We start from the raw sequence: 22,246 nt of genomic DNA, 5'->3' as shown, positions 1-22,246 counted from the left end.
TCACCATCCATCCTGATGCTGCCAATTGGTCCAGTGGTGAGAATCTTTGTCTTCTTAACATTGAGCCTCAATCCATACTGAAGGCTGCAGTCCTTAACCCTCTGCAGCAAGCATTTCAGGTCCTCCTCAGTTTCACCAAGCAGGGTTGTGTCATCTGCGTAATGCAGATTGTTAATAGATGTTCCAAGAATCCTGATGCCACACTCCTCCTCATAAAGCCCAGCCTCTCAGATAATCTGTTTTGCATACAGGTTGAAAAGGTATGGAGATAGGACACATCCCTGGTATATACCTTTCCCATTTTTGAACCATGCAGTGTTTCCCTGCTCTGTTCTGATGACTACCTCTTGGTCCAAGTATAAGTTTCGCAGTAGAACGATCAAGTGTTCTGGGATTCCCATTCTTCTCAGAGTCAGCCCGTTTGTTAGCCTGATTCATATCATGGTCTTTTCAATCACTTGTTATGAATCTGAGAGGTGGACGATGAATAAGGATGACAGAATAATTGATGTCTTTAAATTGTAATGTTGGAGAAAAGTACTGATTCAGACTGCCAAAAGAACAATAAAATATGTCTTGGAGAAGGTGCAACAAGAGGGTTCCGTTGAGGTAAAGACGATAAAGCTTCATCTCATATACTTCGGGCATGTTGCTAGGAGAGGCTATTCCTTGGGAAGTGACCTCATGCTTAGAAAGGTGGAGGGTTGGCAAAAGAGAAAAAGACCTTCAAAAAGATGGATTGACACAGTGACTGTTGTAATGGACTTTTGTGTGTCAGAAACTGTGAGGATGGCTTAAGATAGGACAGGGTTTAGATCTGTTCTTCACAGGATTCCCTTGGGTCATGCTTGACACTTAACAACAACAATGCCATTTTAAGGAAAGAAAATTATATGCCTTCATAGCATGGATGAAATCAATTAATCCTTAATTGAATAATAAAATTGATCCAGCAATATAGAAGATTATACATTGTGATAAGATGGAATTTATGCTAGGGTGCAAGATTTGTACCTGACCTTCTAGCAGGTTTTTAGTCAGTAAACTAAAAGCAAGGAGATTATTCATCTTTCTTTCCCAGAGCAGATGGTGAATTTAAACTGCATACCTTTGGGTTAGCAGTGTAATTCCTTCCCACTAAGCCACTAGCGCTACCTGTAGATAATGAATACATATAGAGTAACTAAACAGTTCTGAAGAGAAACAAAGTAGAGGATTAACACTAACAGTAACTATTAAAAAAGCTTCAGTAATCAAGGCAATGTAGTATTGGCAAAAAGATAGACTCATAAATCAATAGGATAGATTAAAGAGTCTAAAAATAGACTCACAAATAAATGGTCAATTGATTTTTGACAAAGCAACCTTTCAATTCAGTGAAATTTATAGTCTTTTCAACAAATGGTTTGGGGACAATTGCATCTATATATAACCACCCCTTTCCTCAAAACAAAACAAAACACACCTCATACCATATATAAGTAGCTAAGAGAATACGCCATCCCCTTTTCCTTATGAATCAGGGTGAAGTCTCTCTCAGGGAGGAGTGATAGGGAATGGCAAAGGACACACTGACAAAGAAGATTAATCAGAACTGGCTTTGACAAGCACTGTGGCATTTGGACAAGAACAAACTGGGAGGAGGGTAGAGAGAATAGTGCAACAATGAATGAGTGGAAGCCCAAAATCTCTGTAAATGTTTATGAAAATTAATAAAATATAATTATAGGGAAAAAAAAGAACAAACAAACAAAAAAAATTAACTTGAAATACATGTTTAAATAGAAAATCAAAATACACAAAACTCCTAGAAGAAAATTTTTGTGACCTTGGTTTAGACAAATATTTCTTAGGCCAAAAAAAGTATAAATTAGAAAACAGTTGCTTATTTTGACTTTATTAGAAACTTTACTCTTAGAAAGATATTAATAAGATAAATAAAAGTACTATCACTAACAGAAAATTTGAGTATAAAAACTAGAGGAAAAGTTCTTATAGGTTAATTATGAAAAAACAATTTAGTAAAAAACGTGGAAAATATTTAAGTAGCCACTACATCAAAGAAGGGATGTTGTTGCTACATGTTGTTGAGCCAAGTACAACTCTATGAACAAAAGATCTGAACCCTATTATATCCTGTGACATACGGATCATCTCTGATATACATGAGACCACTGCTGCAGTCTCTGTTTCAATCTACCTTATTGAGGGTCTTTCTCTTTTTTGCGGACCCACCACATATCCCAATATGATGTCCCTTTGCAAGGAATAGTACTTTGGAAATAAGCCAACATGCCCAAAGAAGCTTCTTCATTATTGCCACTCAAGAGACTTCTGGTTGCACCTTCTCCAGGATATGTCTGTTTATTCTCTTGGCAGTCCACAAAACAAAAGCATCAGTCTTCCTTCTGACATCCTTATTGTTCAGCTCTCATATGCATAGCAAGTGAGTGAAAAGACCGTATGTGGCCTGTATCAGGTACATCATAGTCTTCAAACTGATATCATTGCTCCTCAGTATTTTTGAGAGGTCCCTGATAGCACATTTTTCCTAACATAATGCATCTTTTTTTTTTTTCTTAGCTGCTGGTTCCAAGGGTGTTGATTATGGATACATACAGAATGAAGTTGTGGACATTTTCAATCTTTTTCTGCACAAATAAAAATGTGTTTTGTCAGGCGAGGATTTTTGTCTTCTTTGTGTTGAGATGTAATCCATATTGAATGCTGTATTCTTTGATCTTCTGCAACAAGTTTTCCTCACTTCAATAAGCAAAAGTGTGTCTTCTGCAAAATACAGGTTGTTGATGAGTCTTCTTCTGATCCTGATGTCACATTCTTCATAGAGTTCAGCTTTTTAAATAATCTGCTCACCGTAAAGATTGAATAGGTTTGGAGAAAGGATACAGCTTTGATGCATACCTTTCTTGATTTTAAACCATTCCGCATTCCCTTGTTCTGTTCATACAATAGCTTCTTGGTATAGTATAGATTTCATGAGAGCATAATCAATGTCGTGTAATTTCTGTTCTTTTCAATGTTAATCATAGTTTGTTATGACCTATCTAGTCAATTGCCTTTGCATTGCCAATAAAACATTAGTAGACATTCTTCCACTTTCTGACCAGAACCATCTGACATCAATAACATTTTCAACACCTCTTCTAAACCAGTTTGAACTACTGTCCATTCTCTGTCAATGTCCTGTTCTACATATTTGGGATTATATTCAGCAATATTTTGCTTTCTTATGATATTATTGATATTCAATAATTTCTACATTTTATTGCATCACCTTCCTTGGACATGGGAACAAAAGTGGAATGCTTCCAGGTAGTTGGCCTGGTTGCTGTCTTGAAATTTCTTGGCACAGACTAGTGAGCATGTCCAGAGGTGTATCTGTTAGTCCAAATGTGTTTTGGTATCACATTTATTCCTGGGGCCTTATTAAATCATCCAGGAAGTATTAAAAGAAGATGGAAAGAATTGGCAGACACAGAATTTCATGAAACAACATGTGAGCAAGAGCCGATGGTGATGAAGGAAGAAGTTCAAACTGCTTTGAAGGAATTGGTAAAAAATAAGGCCCCAGGAATTAATGGTAAATCAATTGACGTATTTCAAATAACAGATGCTGCCCTAGATGTACTCACCAAGTTATGTCAAGAAATCTGTAGGACAAACACTTGGCCAACTGACTGGAAGAGATCTATATTTGTTCCCATTCCAAAGAAAGGAGATGCAACAGAATGTGGAAATTATCAAACATCATCACTGATATCACATGCAAGCAAGATTCCGCTGAAGATTATCCAAAAACGACTGAAATGGCACATCAACAGAGAACTACCAGAAGTGCAAGCTGGATTTAGAAGAGGTTCTGATACTAGGGATATTGTAGCTAATGTTAGATGGATCTTGGCTGAAAGTAGGTAGTCCCAGAGGAATGTCTATCTGTGTTTCATTGATTATGTACATGTGTTTGACTGTGTGGATTACAACTGTGGCTGACTCTGAGAAGAATGGGAATCCCAGAACACTTATATGAAACCTATACTTGGACCAGGAGGTCTAAGTCAGAACAGAGCAAGGAAAACACTGCATGGTTCAAATTTGCAAGGGTGTATGCCAGGGATGTGTCCTATCTCCATACCTTTTCAACCTATATGCAGAATAGATTATCTGGAAGGCTGGGCTGTATGAGGAAAAGTGTGGCATCAGGATTGGTGGAAGATTCATCAACAATCTGTGTTATGCAGATAACACAACCCTGCTTGCTAAAACTGAGGAGGACCTTAAGCTCTTGCTGCAGAAGGTCAAGGACTGCAACCTTCAATATGGATTGAGGCTCAATATCAAGAAATCAAAGATTCTCACCACTGGGCCAATTGGCAGCATCAGGATGGATGGGGAAGAGATTGAGATTGTTCAAAGCTTTAGTTTGCTTGGTTCAACAGTCAACACTCTTGGCATCAGCAGCCAGGAAATTAAAAGGCGTATTTCCATGGGAAAGTCTGCTATTAGAGACCTCTCCAAAGTACTGAAGAACAGTGGTATCAGTCTGGAGACTAAGGTGCACCTGACACAGGCCATGGCCTTTGCAATCACTTGCTATGCATCAGAGAGCTAGACAATGATTAGGGAGGATAGAAGAATTGATGTTTTTGAGCTGTGGTGCTGGAGAAGAGTATTAAATATACCATGGACTGCTAAGAAAATGAACAGGTTCATTTTAGAGAGGGTTAAACCATGCTGCTTCTTGGAGGTAAGGATTCTGAAGCTTCGTCTGACATACTTTGGACATGTTGTAAGAAGGGATTGGTCCTTAGAGGAAGATATCATGCTTGGGAGGGTGGAGGGATGGCACAGGAGAGGAAGGCCCTCTATGAGGTGTATTGATTCAGTGACTGGGGTAATCATGGTCAGTGTGTTGGAGACAGTGAGGTTGGCACAGGATAGAGCAGGGTTTAGGACTGTCATACATAGGGTCTCTATGAGTCTCAGGAGACTTGACGGCACATAACAACAAAAACAACAACATCATTAAGAGGATCCCTGGTGGCCTAGTGTTAAGAAACTGCACTGGAATCCCAAACAACATCATTAATACCTCATGCAGCAAAATATTGTTGAAAATAATTTAAAATTTTCTAGAATAGTAAATTAACAGGGAACTACCAGAAATTCAATCCTCAAGCTGGTTTTAGAAGAGATTGTGGCACCAAGGATATCATAGCAAATGTCAGAAGAACACTAGTTGAGAGCAAAGAACACCAGAATAATGTCTATTTGTGTTTTATTGACAGTGTGAAGGTATTTGATTGTGTGGATCATAGCTAATTATGGCTAGTGTGTCAGAGATGATGAGGATGGCACAGGAAAGAGCAGAGTTCACGCTGACTGTTTATAGAGTCACTACGAGTCATATTCAACTTGACGACATCTAACAATAACCACTAGGGCACTAAAGACCTTTATAAGGAAAACATAACACTACTACAAAAAACAATGAGAGACCTAACTAAATAGAAAAATATTCCTTGTTTATGGAAAGGAAGAGTCAATATTGTGAAAATGTAATCCCAATATAAATATCAAACTCATTCTTCAAAGAGAAAGAATATGCAATTTCCAGTTTTGTTTAAAAGGCAAGAGACTCGAATAAACAGTTCTTCTGAAAAACAAAAGTGAAGTGGGAGGCACAGCACTTCCTGATCTCAAAACCTAATACAGAGCCATAGTAACCAAAACAGCATAGTATTGGTTCAATGATAGACTTAAAGGCCACTGGAATAGAATTGAGAGTCTAGCAACTAACCGATTTACCCACAGTCAATTGTTATTTGACAAGGAAACAAAACCTATCAAATGAGGAAACAACAACCTCTTGAATAAATGGAGCTTGCAAAACTAGACATCTATTTTTATAAAACAAAATCCATATCGCCCATCATACACAAAAATCAACTTAAAGTGGACCAGAGACCTGGAGATAAAGCTCAAAACCATAAAGATCATAAGAGACAAAACAAGACCAAAAGCATCCCATGCCTAAAGAGTTGTGCTGCCAACCCAATGGCAGATGGTTCACATCCATCAGTTGCTTCACAGGAGGAAAATGGACAGTCAATGGGTTTGCCTCAGGGTAAGGTTTAGGAATGCAGGAAGGTATAGGAAAGAGGGACTAGTGGAAATGGTAAACAGAGGTAGATGAGAAGAGTGTTAGTACATTGTGAAAATGGCAATCAATATCATAAAATAAAATCTATGTTGTCAAGTGGAAAATCAATTAATTCTAAAACTTTCACCTAAGTCACAGTGTTGTTCTTGTTGCTGTGTACCATCCAGTGAGAACTGACCCTCCTGGGGATTTTCAGAGGCAATAAATCCCACAAGAAATTTTCTTTGGGATTATAGTGCAGCTTCTTGCCAGTAGGCCACTAAAATGCCCTTAAATCACAATAGACAGTTTAAAGAAAGACTGAAAAGAGGAGGAGGAGGAGGAGAAGAAGAAGAGGAAGGAGAGGAAGAGGAAAAGGAAGAAGAAGAAGAAGAGGAGGAGGAGGAGGAGGAGGGGGAGGAGGAGGAGGAGAACAAGGAGGAGGAGGAGGAGATAAGGAAGGTAAAATAAGTGCATGAAAATATTGTTCACTTTATGGAAATGCAAATTAAAACCACAAAAGAATGGTACTATGCACCTACATTAAAAAAAAAAAAAAAACACAAAAAAACTGACATCTCCAAAATCTGACAAGTAAATGTTTAGTGGCCTGTGGATAAGGAGTTAGTTACACTGCCAACCCAATGTCAGATATTTCAATCTACTAGCTTCTCTGCCAGAGAAAGATGGATAGTCCCCTCTCATGTGTTTTATGTTGTTGTTGTGTTATTATGTGCTGTCGAGTCGCCTGCGACTCATAGCGACCCTTGAAAACCCACTAGGTGGTCCACCTTGAGTCAGTTCAGACTTAACAGTACACGTCAACTGAAAAATGTGTTCATTGGTGGTGGAATGCAAACTAGACAACCACTTTAGAAAACACTTTGGTAGGTTTGTATTAAGATACAAAAGCACTATCTTATGAGCCAGCTATATCATTGCTGGGTGTTTATTCAAGTAAATTAGATTTAAGTTCACACAAAAACTTTTCCCTAAATGTTCCTAACTTCTTTGTTCATAATAAGCAAATCTCATAATTTGCAAACAAAATAATTGTCCACCAAACCTAATTAAATTATGGTATACCCCTGAAAAAGATTCTCACCACTAGACCAATGGCAGCATTAGGATGGATGGTGAAGAGAGTGAGATTGTACACAGCTTTAGTTTACTTGACTCCACAGTCAAAAGTCTTGGCACCAGCATCCAAGAAATTAAAAGATGTATTGTGATGGTAAAGTCTGCTGTTAGGGACCTTTCCAAAGTACTGAAGAGCAATGGTGTCTCTCTGGAGACTAAGGTGCGTCTGATACAAGCCATGGTCTTCACAATCACTTGTTATGCATCAGAGAGTTGGACAATGACTAGGGAGGATAGAAGGTGTATTGATGCCTTCGAGCTGTGGTGCTGGAGAAGAGTATTGAGGATACCATGGACTGCTAAGAAAACAAACAGATTCATCCTGGAGAGGGTTAAACCAGGTTGCTCCTTGGAGGCAAGTATTCTGAGGCTTCTTCTGACATACTTTGGACATGTTGTAAGCAGGGACGAGTCCTCGGAGAGGGACATCATGCTTGGGAGGGTGGAGGGACAGCGCAGGAGAGGAAGACCCTTTATGAGGTGGATTGATTCAGTGTCTGGGGTAATCGGGATGGGTATATTTAAGACAGTGTGAGTGGCACAGGACAGATCAGAGTTTAGGGCTACTGTACATGGGGTTGCTATGAGTCACAAGCAACTCGACTGCACATAACAATAACAACAACAATAACATACCCATGAAAGTAATATTTCTTAGCAGGATAAAGGAACTCTTGATAGAGGGGGAAAATCCAAAGACATTGTTGTCAGGTATCCTTATGTTGTCTAAGGTTTGTAACAACCCTGTGAACAACAAATTGAAACCTTACCACATCCCTGATCTCAACCCCACTCAAGTCCATATTGAAGTTATTGTTTTAATCCACCCGGTGAAGGTCTTCCTCTCTTTCACTTATCCTGTGCTTTTGTCAACATTATTTTTCTAAGGCCCAGTGCCTCCTAACAAGTCCAAAGTATATGAGACAGCATTTCATCATCCTTCCTTTCAAGGAGCAACTGGTGGTACTTCCTCCTAAAGAGTTCTTTGCCCTTTGACAATCCACAGTATATTTAATACTCCTTGCCAACACTACAACTCAAAGGCATGAAATTTGTTGTGGTCTTCTTTGTTCATCACCCAACTTTCATAAGCAACAGAAAATACTATGTTGGCTCGAGTCAGGCACACCTTGTCCTCAAACTGACACCCTTGATCTCTAGTGCTTTCAAGAGGTTCTTGACTGCATGTTTTCCCAAAGCAGCACATCTTTTGATTTCTTTTTGTTTTCTTCTTTTCTCTCTTTTTAAAATAAATTTTAATGAACATTTACAGAGATTTTGGATTTCCATTGATTCATTGTTGCACTTTTCTCCCTGCTCACCCCCAACTTTCGATTTCCTAACGGCTGCTTTCAAGTGTTTTGATTATGAATCCAAGTAAAATTAAATCACTAACAATTTCAATCTTTTCTCCATCCATCATGATATTGCTTATTGATTCAGCCGTGAAGATTTTTGCTTTGTTGATGTTGAAATGTAATCCATATTGAAGGTTGTGGAATCATTTTTCTGAGTGAAAAAGGCAGCTTCAAAAATGCATGTGCTGTATGGTTATGTATTTCAAGCACTCTGGAAGTATAAAGTTATAAGGACAGAATTAGATGAGTGGTAATCTGGAGCGGGAATCTGAGTAGAAGATTGACTACTAATGACAATGAGGAAAATGTTTGCTTTAATGGAAATATTCTACATGTGGATTGGGGTGCTATTGCTTGATCACGGAAGTTTGAAAGTTTCATAGAACTATATATTTAAATATCTCTATTACTTCTTATTTTGTTTGAGTGAAAGTTTACAAAGCTTGTTAGTTTTTCATCTGTTCATTCATGTACATCATGCACATTCATGTGACATTAATTACAATATTCACAGCATAGCAGTTTCCTCATTCCCTCCCTGTAATTTTCCCTTCCCTTAATCTTTCTGCCCTCCCCTTTCCTATCTTTAGGGCTTTACCTTTGTGCTCATGCTGCTTTTTTGCCCTTATATGCTTGTTTATTCTAAGAAGTGGTTGTTCCCTGCTTGTCACAGGGGTGAGTTTTGTTCTAAATTTAAAGGGTGACCAAAAACAAGACTTTTCACAGCTGTGGAATTGTACTTGAACAGTGGGAAGAGGCAGATACATATCTTTAAGTGTTTACATTCACAAAGATAAAAAGTCCCCACTAGAATGGTTTACATTTACAGTAGAAGAAACCAGGAAAACAAAAGAACAAATTAAGAGACAAAACATTGAAGATAAGAGTAGTAATCAATGAAATAGGAAACAGAAAAACAATAGAGAAAAATCAAGGCAATGAAAACCTGGTTCTTTTAAAAGATCAGTACAATTGAAAAAACTTTAGTTAAACCAATGGAGAAGAAATAAGACATAAAATTTTTAGGCCAAGACTCAGAGAAAGAAAAACCCTACAGATCTTACAGACAGACACCAGGAGGAAAACGAGGGCAACCCTAGGTAAGTTTATGCTAGGAAATCAAACAACTTAGATGAAATAGACAAGTTATTTGAAGAACCCAAATTACCAAGATGGCACAAGAGGAAACAGAAAATCTGAAATGCTATCATTTATTAAAGATATTTAATTTGTAATTAAATGCTTTTCCACAAAGAATACTCCAAGCAAGCCTATATTCCCTGGGTGAATATAAACAGATATATAAAAAAGAAACCAATTCCACAAAGAGTCTTTCAGAAAACAGAGGAGAAAAGTTTCCCAACTCATCTTAAAGCACCAATGTAACACTGATGTAAGAAGCCAGCAAAGACATCACAAGAAGAGAAAACTATAGACAAGAACAGAGATGTAAGATCTTTAGCAAAACATTAGCATATTGAAACCGGCAACAGATAAAAAGAATAATGCATCATGATGAAGAAGGCTCTATCACAGGCATACAAAATTGGTTTATCATTTGAAAATCAATGGATATAATTCACTAAAATAACAGATTGAATGAGAAAAAAATATGATCATCGTGATAGATACAGGAAAATGCATTTGAAAAAAATCGACAGCCATTTATGGAAAAAAGTAATTCTCAGCATATTAAAAACAGAACAGAACTTATTAACTTTATAGAAGTCACTCTGAAAATGTTACAAGCTAGCATGAGACTTTGAGGAGTCTGGGTAATGCAATGTGTAAAGTGTTGCCGTGCTAACTGAAATGTCAGCCATTCGAATCCACCACCATTCCATTGCAAAATAGTGGACAGGCTTCTCCTGTTGACTAAAAAACAATGGGTTTGCATTTCTTTGTTTTGGTGACACAACCATTAAGCGCTTGGATGTTAACTGAAAGGTTAGCATTTCAAACGCAAAAGCCACTCTGTGGGAAAGGGAAAGAGAGAGAGAGAGAGAGAGAGAGAGAGAGATCTGGCTACCTGCTCCAGAAAAGATTACAACTTAGAAAACCACATGGGTTTTCTGAAAAAATTACTTCATTGCCAATGAAGCTGCTCCTCCAGCAGGTTTTGGGAGGAGATTTCCCTAGAAAGGTATACCTCTAGGTTATAATGCAACTCTCCACAGACTGCTGTTGTTATGTACCATTGAGTCAGAACTGGCCCACAACTGAGCCTCCAGCGGGTTTTCAGAGGCAGCTTAATCCCATGGAAGGAAATTTCCCATCCTTCTCCCACGGAGCAGCTGGTGGATTCGAACTGTGTGCCTTCAGGGTTGCAGTGCAGTTTCTCACCACTAGGCACTCCTTTGATGTTAGCCACTAAGCTTTTCAATTGCTGTGTCACTTGTGCTCCTTTTCATGGGCCAGTCAGTTCCACTCTGTCCTATATGTTTGCTGTGAGTCACAATCAACTTGTCAGAACCCAACATACAAAAACATGGTGCTTAACGGTGTAACACTGAAAATCCTCTTTGAGATCATGAATGAAACAAACTCAACCTACTGCTGTCTGGTTGAGTCCAACTCATAGTAGGACTCCATCAGGTTTCCAAGGCTGTAAGTGTTAAGGAGACTGTCCACTTTTCTTCCACGTAATGATTAGTGGGTTAGAACCACCAGTCTTTCAGCTAGCAGCCTGGCCCATTTCTACAGTGTTACCATGACTCCCGTATTATAACTTCTGTTTAACACTGTGCTGTCTTAGCTGCTATACTGAGGAGTGCACAAACAACAACAAACACAAAAATGGTTGTAGTTTCCTCCTGTCAAAGTGAAATATTAGTAGTGATTTTCCACCTGAAACAACAAAAGAGAGACAAAATATTTGAAACATCACTTTTCAAGACACTGAAAAACAGACAACAAAGGCTATATTTATAAGAGATGGAGAATAAACAGTATGAGTTCTGTGATGATATTCTTTCATAACCTTGAGAGATGTCCAAGACTGCGGATCAAGAAAAAGAGCTCAGCACAAGCTTGTTGACATCTGAGTTGAAGTTCTGGAGCTGCATGCCCAAAGAGACCAGAGGGACTATTGTTAGAGCAATATAAGATGGCCTCTGTCACCTTCTATTTAATATTATTCTAGATGTTTAAGTCAGTGCAATAAATCAAGAAAAAGAAACAAATAGAATTCACTTTAGGAAGGAAGAAATAAAATGGTCTTTATTTGTATACAAGATAATCGTCTATGTAGGAAAATGACAGAATCTACACAAAGCTACTAGAACTTATGAGTTTAGGAAGATTGAAGGATACAAGATCAATATATAAAATAAATTGTGTTTATGTATGCTGGCAAGGTATGAATGAAAGCTGAAATTGAAAATATATACTGTTTAAAATTGCATCTAAAATGAAACAGGAAAAAAATCTGATAAATGATGTGCAAGACCTATATGCTGAAAACTATACAACATTACTAAGAGGAATGAAGGAAATTCCAATAAATGAAGCAATGTTGAATTCAATATTACTATAAGTTCTACCTAAATTGGTCTACAGATTCACAGCCATCCAAATGAAATTTCTGGCAAGTTGGTTTAAAAGAAGTTGACAAACTGACTTTAAAATTCATGTGGAAACACATAGGACATAAAACAGGTAAAAATCTTGGAAAAGGAATAAAGTTAGAAGTAGAAAATCAGCTGATTTCATGACTTATTCTGAAATTATAAAAAAATGTTAATTATGATGTTGGTGAAGAATATGAAATATCCAATCGACTCTTAGAAGAAGTCTGTCTTGGAAGAAATGCTACCAAGGTGTGCTTTAGAGACAATTATAGCGAAACTTGGTTTCACATGCTTTGGGCAAGCCAGGCCTTGGGAAATAAAGATATGTTGGGAAATGTGGAGGATCAGAAAAAGTGAGGAAAATTCTTACCAGGGTGGATTGACACAGTAACTGTAACAATGGACTTGACATGTTACAGATAGTGAAGATGGCCCAGAAGAGGGAAAGATTCAGATTTGTTTTTATAGGATCACTATGAATTGTAGTCAACTCAGCAACACATAGTAATTACAAAAACATATAATAAACGTGGAACTATATCTTTTATCATATATAAAACATTAATGCAAAATGAAATAATATACTAAATTTATGAATCAGAATTGTAAAATTCTAAATGTGAAAGTTTCTAAAAGAAAACAGAAAGGTTTGTGGTATATAGTAGAACACTAGCAATATAAAGGACTCTCTGCTTGTATATACTGCAATATAGTTAAATCTTAAAATAACTATGCTCAGTGAAAGAAGATAGACACTCTAGAATTCATACCACATGGATCTGTTATATAGAGTGTGGGATATATGCACAACTAAACTACAGTGACAGAAATGGATGAGTCGTTGCCTGAAACGGACAAAGAGAGGCAAGAAGGAGAGTTTACAAGGACATGAGAAAACTTTGGGAGATACTGAGTGTTTTCATTATCTTGATTTTGGAAATTCCTTTTTAAGAATGCACATTCATCAAGATTTGTTTAAAAGTGTATTTTGTGTTAACCTAAATAAATGTAGTTTATCTTAATTATACCTGTAAAAGGAGCAGGTGCAACACAGGGGTGACTGAGTCTGATTTCTACCTGCTACATATAGGGTAACTGTCCCCATCAATAACATCCGCAGTACCAAACAAATACTAAGTCAGATGTTCCTGGGTGAAAGTAAAGAATACTAGAGGAATTTCTATCTGTGCTTTGTTGACTACGCAAAGGCATTTGACTGTGTGGATAGTAATTAGTTGTGGCTGACATTGAGAATAATAGAAGTCCGAGAGCAGGGGAACACTTCATGGTTTAAAATCGAGAAGGGAGTGCATCAGGATTGTATTCCTTCTCCAAACCTATTTAATATGTATGCTAAGCAAATTATTAGAGAAGCTGGACTCTGTGAAGAAGAATGTGACATCAAGATCAGTGGGAGACTCATCAATGATCTGTGTTACACAGATCACACAACCTTACTTGCTTTAAGTGAGGAGGACTTGAAGCATTTGTTGCAGAAGATCAAGGAATGCAGCCTTTGGTATGGTTTGCATCTCAGTGTCAAAAAAATGAAGATTCTTATGACTAAACTGATAGGCAATATCATGATGAATGGAAAAGGGACTGAAACTATCAACGACTTCATCTTATTTGGATCCACAGCTAATACCATTGGTATCAGGAGTCAGGAAAAAAGGAGACTCACTGCACTGGGAAAATCTACAGTTAGAGACCTCTGCAAATTATTGAGGAGTAAAGATGTCAGTTTGAAGACTAAGGTCCATCTGATTCCAGGCATGGTCTTTTCATTCAATTGAAATGCATCTGAGAGGTAAACATCAAATTAGAGTGACAGAAGAATTGACGCCTGTGAGCTGTGGTATTGCAGATGAGCATTGAACATCTCATGAATGGCCAAAAGAACAAACGAATGTGTCTTAGAGAAAGTGTAACCAGAGTGCTCATTGCAGGCAAGAATGATGAGGTTTTGCCTCACATATTTTGGGCATGATGCTAGAAGGTGTTATTCCTCAGAGAAGAATATGATACTTGGAAGGGTGAAGGGCCAACGAAAGAGAGGAAGACCCTTGACCAGGTACATTGACACAGTACTGCTGCAATGAAAATGGCACAGCATAGAACAGGGTTCAGATCTGTTGTTCATAGGGTTACTATGAGTCACACATGACTTAATGACACCTAACAATAACATATAGCTACATGGTCAGACATGTCCCCCACATACTCCTGCACCTTTTTCTATGAATCATTGGCTCAATGTTTGTTGCAACTTGACTCAGACTTCACTCACAGTTGTGGGGTTTGTTAGGAAAATAGGTTGGGGAGTGGGAGCACAAAGAATGTCACACAATGCAAAGCCAGGTTTAGTCCAGCAATTTCAAGCCAGATTAACAACAAGATGTAATTCCCTAATTAGTGAAAGTCCAGGTTTAGTTCAGCAGCACAAATAAACCTTCGGTTTCCTCAATCAGTCCAACAAACTTTATCTCACAGCAGTTACAAGTCAACTTTTCGTTCAATCATCTAGCACTCTTGGCACCAGTAGCCAGGAAATTAGAAGACGTGTTGCCATGGGAAAGTCTGCTGTTAGGGACCTCTCCAAAGTACTGAAGAGCAGTGGTGTCTCTTTGGAGACTAAGGTGCATCTGATACAGGCCATGGTCTTTGCTATGACTTGTTATGCATCAGAGAGTTGGACAATGACCAAGGAGGATAGAAGGAAACCTGAAGTGCTTGCTGCAGAGGGTCAAGTATCTTTATTTTTAACATGCCCTAAGTATGTGAGACAAAATATCACCATCTTTGCCTCCAAATAACACTTGGTTGCACTTCATCCAAGGGAAATTTCTTTGTGACAGTTAATGATATAGTTAATATTCTTCAACAACATCATAATTCAATGGTATTAATTCCTTTGCATTGAAATTCAACATCAAGAAAACAAAGATTCTCACCACTGGGATGATTGGAAGCATCATAATAGACATTGAAGAGACTGAGATTGCTAACAGCTTTTGTTTGCTTGGCTTCACAACCAACACTCTTGGTACCAGCAGCCAGGAAATCAAAAGACAAATTGCACTGGAAAAGTATGCTGTCAGGGACATATCCAGAGCACTGAAGAGCAACAATATCAGTCTGGAGACTAAGGTGCACCTGATTCAAGCTGTGGTCTTCACAATTACTTGCTATGCATCAGAAAGCTGGACAATGACTAGGGAGGATAGAAGAATTGATGTCTTTGAGCTGTGGTGCTGGAGAAAAGTGTTGAATATACCATGGACTGCTAGAAGAACAAACAGGCTAGTCCTGGAGAGGGTGAAAATAAGCTGCTCATTGGAGACAAGGGTTCTGAAGCTCCATCTGACACACTTTGGACATTTTGCAAGGAGGTATCAGTCCTTGGAGAGGGACACCATGCTTAGAAGGTGGAGGACAGAGTAAGAGAGGAATACCCTTGACAAGATGGATTGACTCAGTGACTAGGGTAGTGGGGATACGTGTGTCAGAGCCAGTAAGGTTCAGTAAATAAAGTTCAGAGTTGTTGTACATAGGGTTGCTGTGAATTACAAGCAACTCAATAGCACATAACAACAACAACAAAAATTTCTTTTCAGTCTTCCTTTTTTGTTGTTCAGCTCTCACATGCACATAAAAAAAACTAAAAATACCATGGCTTGAGTCAGGTGCTTCTCAGTCTTCAAACTGATATCATTGCTCACAAGCACTTTTAAGAGGTCTTTGACAGTAACATTTCCCAGAGCAATATGGTTTTTGATTTCTTGACAGCTACTACTATGAGTGGACTATCCAACACCATCCAGTGGTGATGGTCCAGTTGTGAGGATTTTTGCTTTCTTGATGTTGATATATCCATACTGAAGTATTTGATCTTTTTTCAGTAAGAACGTTAAGTAAGTCTTCTTCTTTATTTTCTCCAAGCAGAATTTTGCCATCTGCAATCATTGTTTCACAGCCTCTTTTGAATTCAGTTTGAATTTCTGGCAGTTCCCTATTTACATACTTTTTAGTAATTTGTAAATAATCTTTAGCAAGATTTTACTTGGGTGTGACATAAATGATATTGTTTTATAATTTCTGCACTCTGTTGGATCATATTTTTTTGAAATGAGAGCAAATATGAGTCTCTTCCTGCCAACTGATCAGGTAACTGTTTTCCAATTTTTCTGGTATAGACTCTTGGGCACACCCAGAGCTGCATCTGTTTGTTGGAATTTGTCAAATAGTATTTCACCAATTTCTAGACCTTATTTTTCATGAGTGCCTTCAGTGCTGTTGAAACTCATTCCTTTAGTACTACAGGTTTTTAATCATATTTTACTTCCTTAAATGGGTGAAAATGGACCAATTCTTTTTGACTCAGTGACTCTGTATGTTCCTTCCATCTTTTTTTTGTTGCTTCTTGCATCATTCAGTGTGTTTCCCATAGAATCCATCATTATGACAACTCAAGCCTTTAATTTATTCTTTGGTTCTTTCAGCTTAGAAAATGCTGGACGTGGCTTGTCCTGGTTTTCTAACTCCTATGTTTTACACTTTTCAGTGTAATAGTTTGCTTTGTCTTACTGAACTTCCCTTTGAAATTCTCTAATATTTCTCCACTTCTCCCTTCTTTTTGGCTCTTCTTCATTGAAGACCTTGTTTTAGTGTATATACATACAGTGAAAGAGAAAGATTTACTTCATGGGCATTCCTTTGGAATTGTGCTCATGGAATTGTGAATACTTGACTTATGCAATGGTGGGGCTGGAAAGTTCTGAATCTGTATGTCAGCACACCCCAAGGAAACTCCCCATTCCATTGATTGGCTGCTTACATCAGATTCCATGATTTAATAGTGTCTGACAAACTACTGCATAATAGGACTTAGCCAAGTTAACACACTGCGTTAACCATATGAAGTAAATTTTTATGTTAACAATAAATATTTTGAAAGTTAAATTAAAAAATACCATTTAGCAGTTCATTAAAATATGAAATATAAGCAAGGGTAAATTTAGCAAAATACACACACAATCAGTATTCTGACTTACATAATAAAGGGAAAAATTTTCATTTTATGAATGGCATGACTTACTATGTTTATACATCAAGAGATATTACTTTTATGATGTCAGTTCACCCCAGTTTAACATATAGATTTAAAATATTTTCTTATAAAAATCCTGGCAGGCTTCTCTTTGTAGAAATTGGCAAGCTAGTTTTATGTGGAAATGTAATGGTCCTGGACTAGCCTAAATATCTTAAGAAAAAAAGATGAACAAGGTTGAAAGATTTATATTAAGCAATTTCCACAGTTAAAATAAAGCTATAGTAATGCAGTGGCATTCATATAAGGGTAGAAGATTAATGGAACAGAATAGAGGGTCCAGAAATAAACCTCACATATACGGTAAATTAATTTTCAACAAAGGTGACAAGGTAAATCAAAGGAGAAAGAAAACACTTCTAAACAAATAATGCTGGAATAACTAAGCATCTATATAGACAATAAGTAAATCTCAAACATTACTTCATGACATACGCATAAAATGGAATAGACCTAAATATAAAAGCTTAAATTTCTAGAAGAAAACATAGAAAAAGGTTTTGACCAATTTGAAGCAAGCAAAGGTTTCTTACATAAAACATAAAAAGTGCAAGTTGGATGGGTAAGAGCAAGGGAAGGGTAGGAAACTGTGCAAGAATGAATGAATGAAAACCCAACCTTTCTGTAAACCTCCATTAAATTCACAATGAAAAACATAGTTTTTTTAAAAGTATAAACTCTAAAGGATAACATTACTAATTTAAAATTAAGAACTTCTTTTAAAAACATTGTTGCTGCTGTTGTGTGCCATCGAGTCAGAGCTGACCCATAGCTGGCACTCCAACGAGTTTTTCAGAGGCAGTTTAATCACTGCAAAAGACTCAAGCAAGACCCACACCTCACTCCATACACAAAAACCAACTCAAGGTGGATCATGGACCTAGGACTAAAACTAAGGACTATAAAATTCATTACAGAAAAGCTAGGAACAACACTAGAAGTCCTAATCCACAACATAAACAGTCTTCCCAGTATCCTGGAAAAGCTACAACCAGGAGAAGATAACATAGATGAATGGGATCTTCTAAGACTCAAATCCCTATGCATATCCAAAAACTTCTCCAGTAGGGTAAAAAGGGAAGCCACTGACTGGGAAAAAGTATTCGGTAATAACATATCAGATAAGGGACTTATATCCAGAATTTATGAAATACTTGAGCACCACAACAAGATAAAGGTAAATAATCCAATAGAAAAATGGGCACAGGATATGAACAGGCACTTCACCGAAGACGACATTCAGATGGCTAACAAACACATGAAGAAATGCTCAAAATCCCTAGCCCTAAGAGAGATGCAAATTAAAACAACTATGAGATATCATTTCACCCCAGTCAAAATAGCAAAATTTAACAGAACAGCAAGCAACAAATGCTGGCGAGGTTGTGGAGAAACTGGAACCCTGATTCACTGTTGGTGGGAGTGTAAAATGGTGCAACCCCTGTGGAAAGCAGTATGGCGCTTTCTCAAAAAGTTGCAAATAGAGATACCATTTGACCCAGCAATTCCACTACTGGGAATATACCCTGAAGAGACCATAGCTGACATCCAAGCAGATATATGCACACCCATGTTTATTGCAGCTTTGTTCACAATAGCAAGGAGTTGGAAACAACCTAAGTGCCCATCAACAAACGAATGGATAGAGAAGCTGTGGTATATTCGCACAATGGAATACTATGCTGCATTAAAAAACAAGGAACTCATGCAATATTATTCAAAATGGCTGACTCTGGAGAACATTATGCTGAGTGAAATATCCCAGTCACAAAAGGACAAATATTACATGATGCCACCGTTGTAGAATGGGACTGTCCTTGGGGTTGGGGAGAGACTGAGTAAGATGGGTTCAATAATGTATACTGCACTGAAACAGAGGAGGGAGAAAACTGTTTAAAAGAGATATATAACTAGGTATTTCTGTCATCACAGGAGACTAGAGCGAGGGCTACATGGTGGAGGGGACGTGGGGGAGGGTTTGTAAAACAATGAAAGAATCTTTTACTTTTCCATAAAAAAAAAAAAAGTTTAATCACATGGGAGGAGATTGTCCATTCTTCTCCTGTGGAGCAGCTGGTGGAATTTGAACTGCATACCTTTGGGATTGCAGCGCAGCTTCTTGTCACTAGGTCACGAAAAACCCCATGAACCAGACTGTTGTTTTTAAGTGCAGTCGAGTTGTAGGCAACTTATAGTGACCCTGTGAATGGAAGACCTGAACACATATAAATTTCATCCTTTCTCCAGATTCATAGTGTTTCCGGAGGCAAGGTATTTCGGAAAGTGGATGTCAATCCTGCTTCCATGCCTGCTTTAATCAGGGAGCTCCACCAGACACTGTCCACCATGGGTAACCATTATCGCATTTGACACATCAGTGTCACAGTGTTCAGCTTCACAGCAACCACGAGTTACCTCTGTACAGCAAATGGACAGACCAGAGCTATATGACCTAGAAGAATGTTTGACCAAAAACAATTTAAAAACAGGCCTGAGGGCCACAGATTAAAGTCTTTGGCTTGGTAGTGTCACTTTCTGTCCACTAGGCCAACTGAGCTCTCTCTATGCTGTTGATGTTGTTGTTGTTGTTGTTGTTGTTAAGTACCATCGAGTCATAGGTGACTTATAGTGACCCTTTGTCTTTGTAGCAGACTAGGAGAAAAAAATTTAGTACATGTATTTTATAATTTATATCCAGAGCATATAAATAATTTCTACCAGCTTAATAAAAATGTAATATTCCAATAAAACATTGGGAAAATTTTTACCTGACATTTTACTATATGCATTCAATACATAGGGAGCTCTGGTGGCTTAGTGGTAAGGGATTTCACTGTGGAAGCAAAAGTACATGGTTCAAATACACCAGCTGCTTTGCAGGAAAAGGATAAGCAATCTCTTCCAGCACAATTTACTGCCTGTAAAAACTCACTGGAGGGTCACCTGTGGGTCGATTCTGGCTCAAGGTTTTGAAACGACAACATGCAATACATGTATATACGCGAATATGCACACTTATACACAAACGATCAACAATTATTTCCAAAGATGGTCATTATTAGCAACAGGGAAAAGTAACTAAAAACTCTTTCTTAAGATATCCTGTACCAATTAAAAGAACTAAAATGTAAAAAGACATAATTCCAAGTACTGGCAAGAATTTGGAGAACCAGAAACTATCATGTACTGCTGGAAAGAAAATAAGCTAGTACAAACACTTTTGAAAAGATTTGACAGTTTTCTTTTTTTAAAGTCAACAATACCCTTATTACATATAAAATATGGCAATATTCTTTCTAGTGTCTATTCTATAGGGTCTGTTGAAAAAGTGCTTAAGGAAAAACAAATAGAAGAATTGTTGCTTCAGTACTGTTCATAATATGATGAAGTGGAATGAACTGTCTCTCATCAGGGAACTAGTAAACGGTGGTTTATTTTTACCATGAATTACTACTATAATTACAACTAATGGACCAGATTTACACGTAGCAAGATGGATACATGTCAAAAACAATATTGAAAGAGGGAGGGAAACCTAAGCAAAAAGATACGTTTTATTAACAGAAATAGAACACAAAAATAGAGCACAAAACACGAATGCAAATCCCAGAAGTTTTCAGGTGATGCATTTTTACAGGCTGAGAGAAAGGGAGAAAATGGGAATGGGAATTACCTGGATCTGAAATATTTTATTCCTTTTAAAATATAGAGGTATGAGGCAACTCTAGAAATTATTAATTTCTGTTTCATTTTGATTGTGAGAACATAAGTTTTGTGTTTTCAAATGTCTATGTCTTTATGTTCTACAATCAAAATCAGGAAGCGATTGGCTTGCCCTGACAGAAGTAGTTAGTAAAGGCACTCCAAGATTGGATGAATCCCACTCTTAGGAGGAAGCTAGTTTCATGCAACTCCTGCCATGCCTTCCAGAAAGGAGTGAGAAAATACATCACAGATACTCTGCCAGAGAGAAGGGTGTACAATTCTGGAAACTGCAGCTTCCTACATTTGGTACCTGTCACGTTCATTTCAGTTTTTGACAGTGATCAGCAATGAAACGCTCAGAACCAACAGGGCTTACAGGCTTGTCCTTAGCAGCAGAGGGGAAGTGGGGGAGAGGAGACTACAGGTCACTCTGCAGGCAGGTTCGGAGAGAGGCCCAAACAATGGGATGAGTACTCTTTTTGGCTACTGATGAGTCATCCCGAATTCATAGAAACCTTTTGCACAAAACCCATATTGACCAATTTTGTGTCATTCTCATGGTTTTTTTTGCATGCCCACAGGGTTTTCATTAGTCGATTTTTGAAATTAGATCACCAGGTCTTTCTTCCTAGTTTATTTTAATCAGGAAGCTGCCCTAAAACCTGTGTAGCACCATAGTGACATGTAAGGAATTGAACCCCGGTCCTCTACATGGAAGGCAAGAATTCAACCCCAGTACCATAAGACGTTATACTAAAGAGCTGAACAGAAGATTCCAAAAGGCAGCACGGAATGACAAAGCAAAATATTACAACGACATGTGCGAGAAGCTAGAGTCGGAAAATCAAAAAGGCCGAACTCGTTCAGCATTTCTTAAGCTCAAGGAACTGAAGAACAAATTCAAACCTAGAGCTACTATAATCAAGAATGCTTTAGGCAGAATATTAAACGATCCAGGAAGTATTAAAAGAAGATGGAAGAAATATACTGTCATTGTATCAAAAGGAATTGGCAGACACAGAAGAATTTAATGAAATAACATTTGAGCAAGGGCCTGTGGTGATGAAGGAAGAAGTTCATGCTGCTTTGAAGGAAATAGCGAAAAATAAGGCCCCAGGAATAGATGGTATACCAATTGACATATTTCACCTAACAGATGCTGCCCTGGATGTGCTCACCAAGTTGTGCCAAGAAATCTGGAGAA

Source organism: Elephantulus edwardii, unplaced genomic scaffold (genome assembly GCF_000299155.1).
Source record: "Elephantulus edwardii isolate Elephantulus edwardi_28Jun2011 unplaced genomic scaffold, EleEdw1.0 scaffold00093, whole genome shotgun sequence".
NCBI classification, from domain to species: domain Eukaryota; kingdom Metazoa; phylum Chordata; class Mammalia; order Macroscelidea; family Macroscelididae; genus Elephantulus; species Elephantulus edwardii.
The sequence above is the reverse complement of the archived record's forward strand: the minus strand, read 5'-3'. Positions refer to the sequence as shown.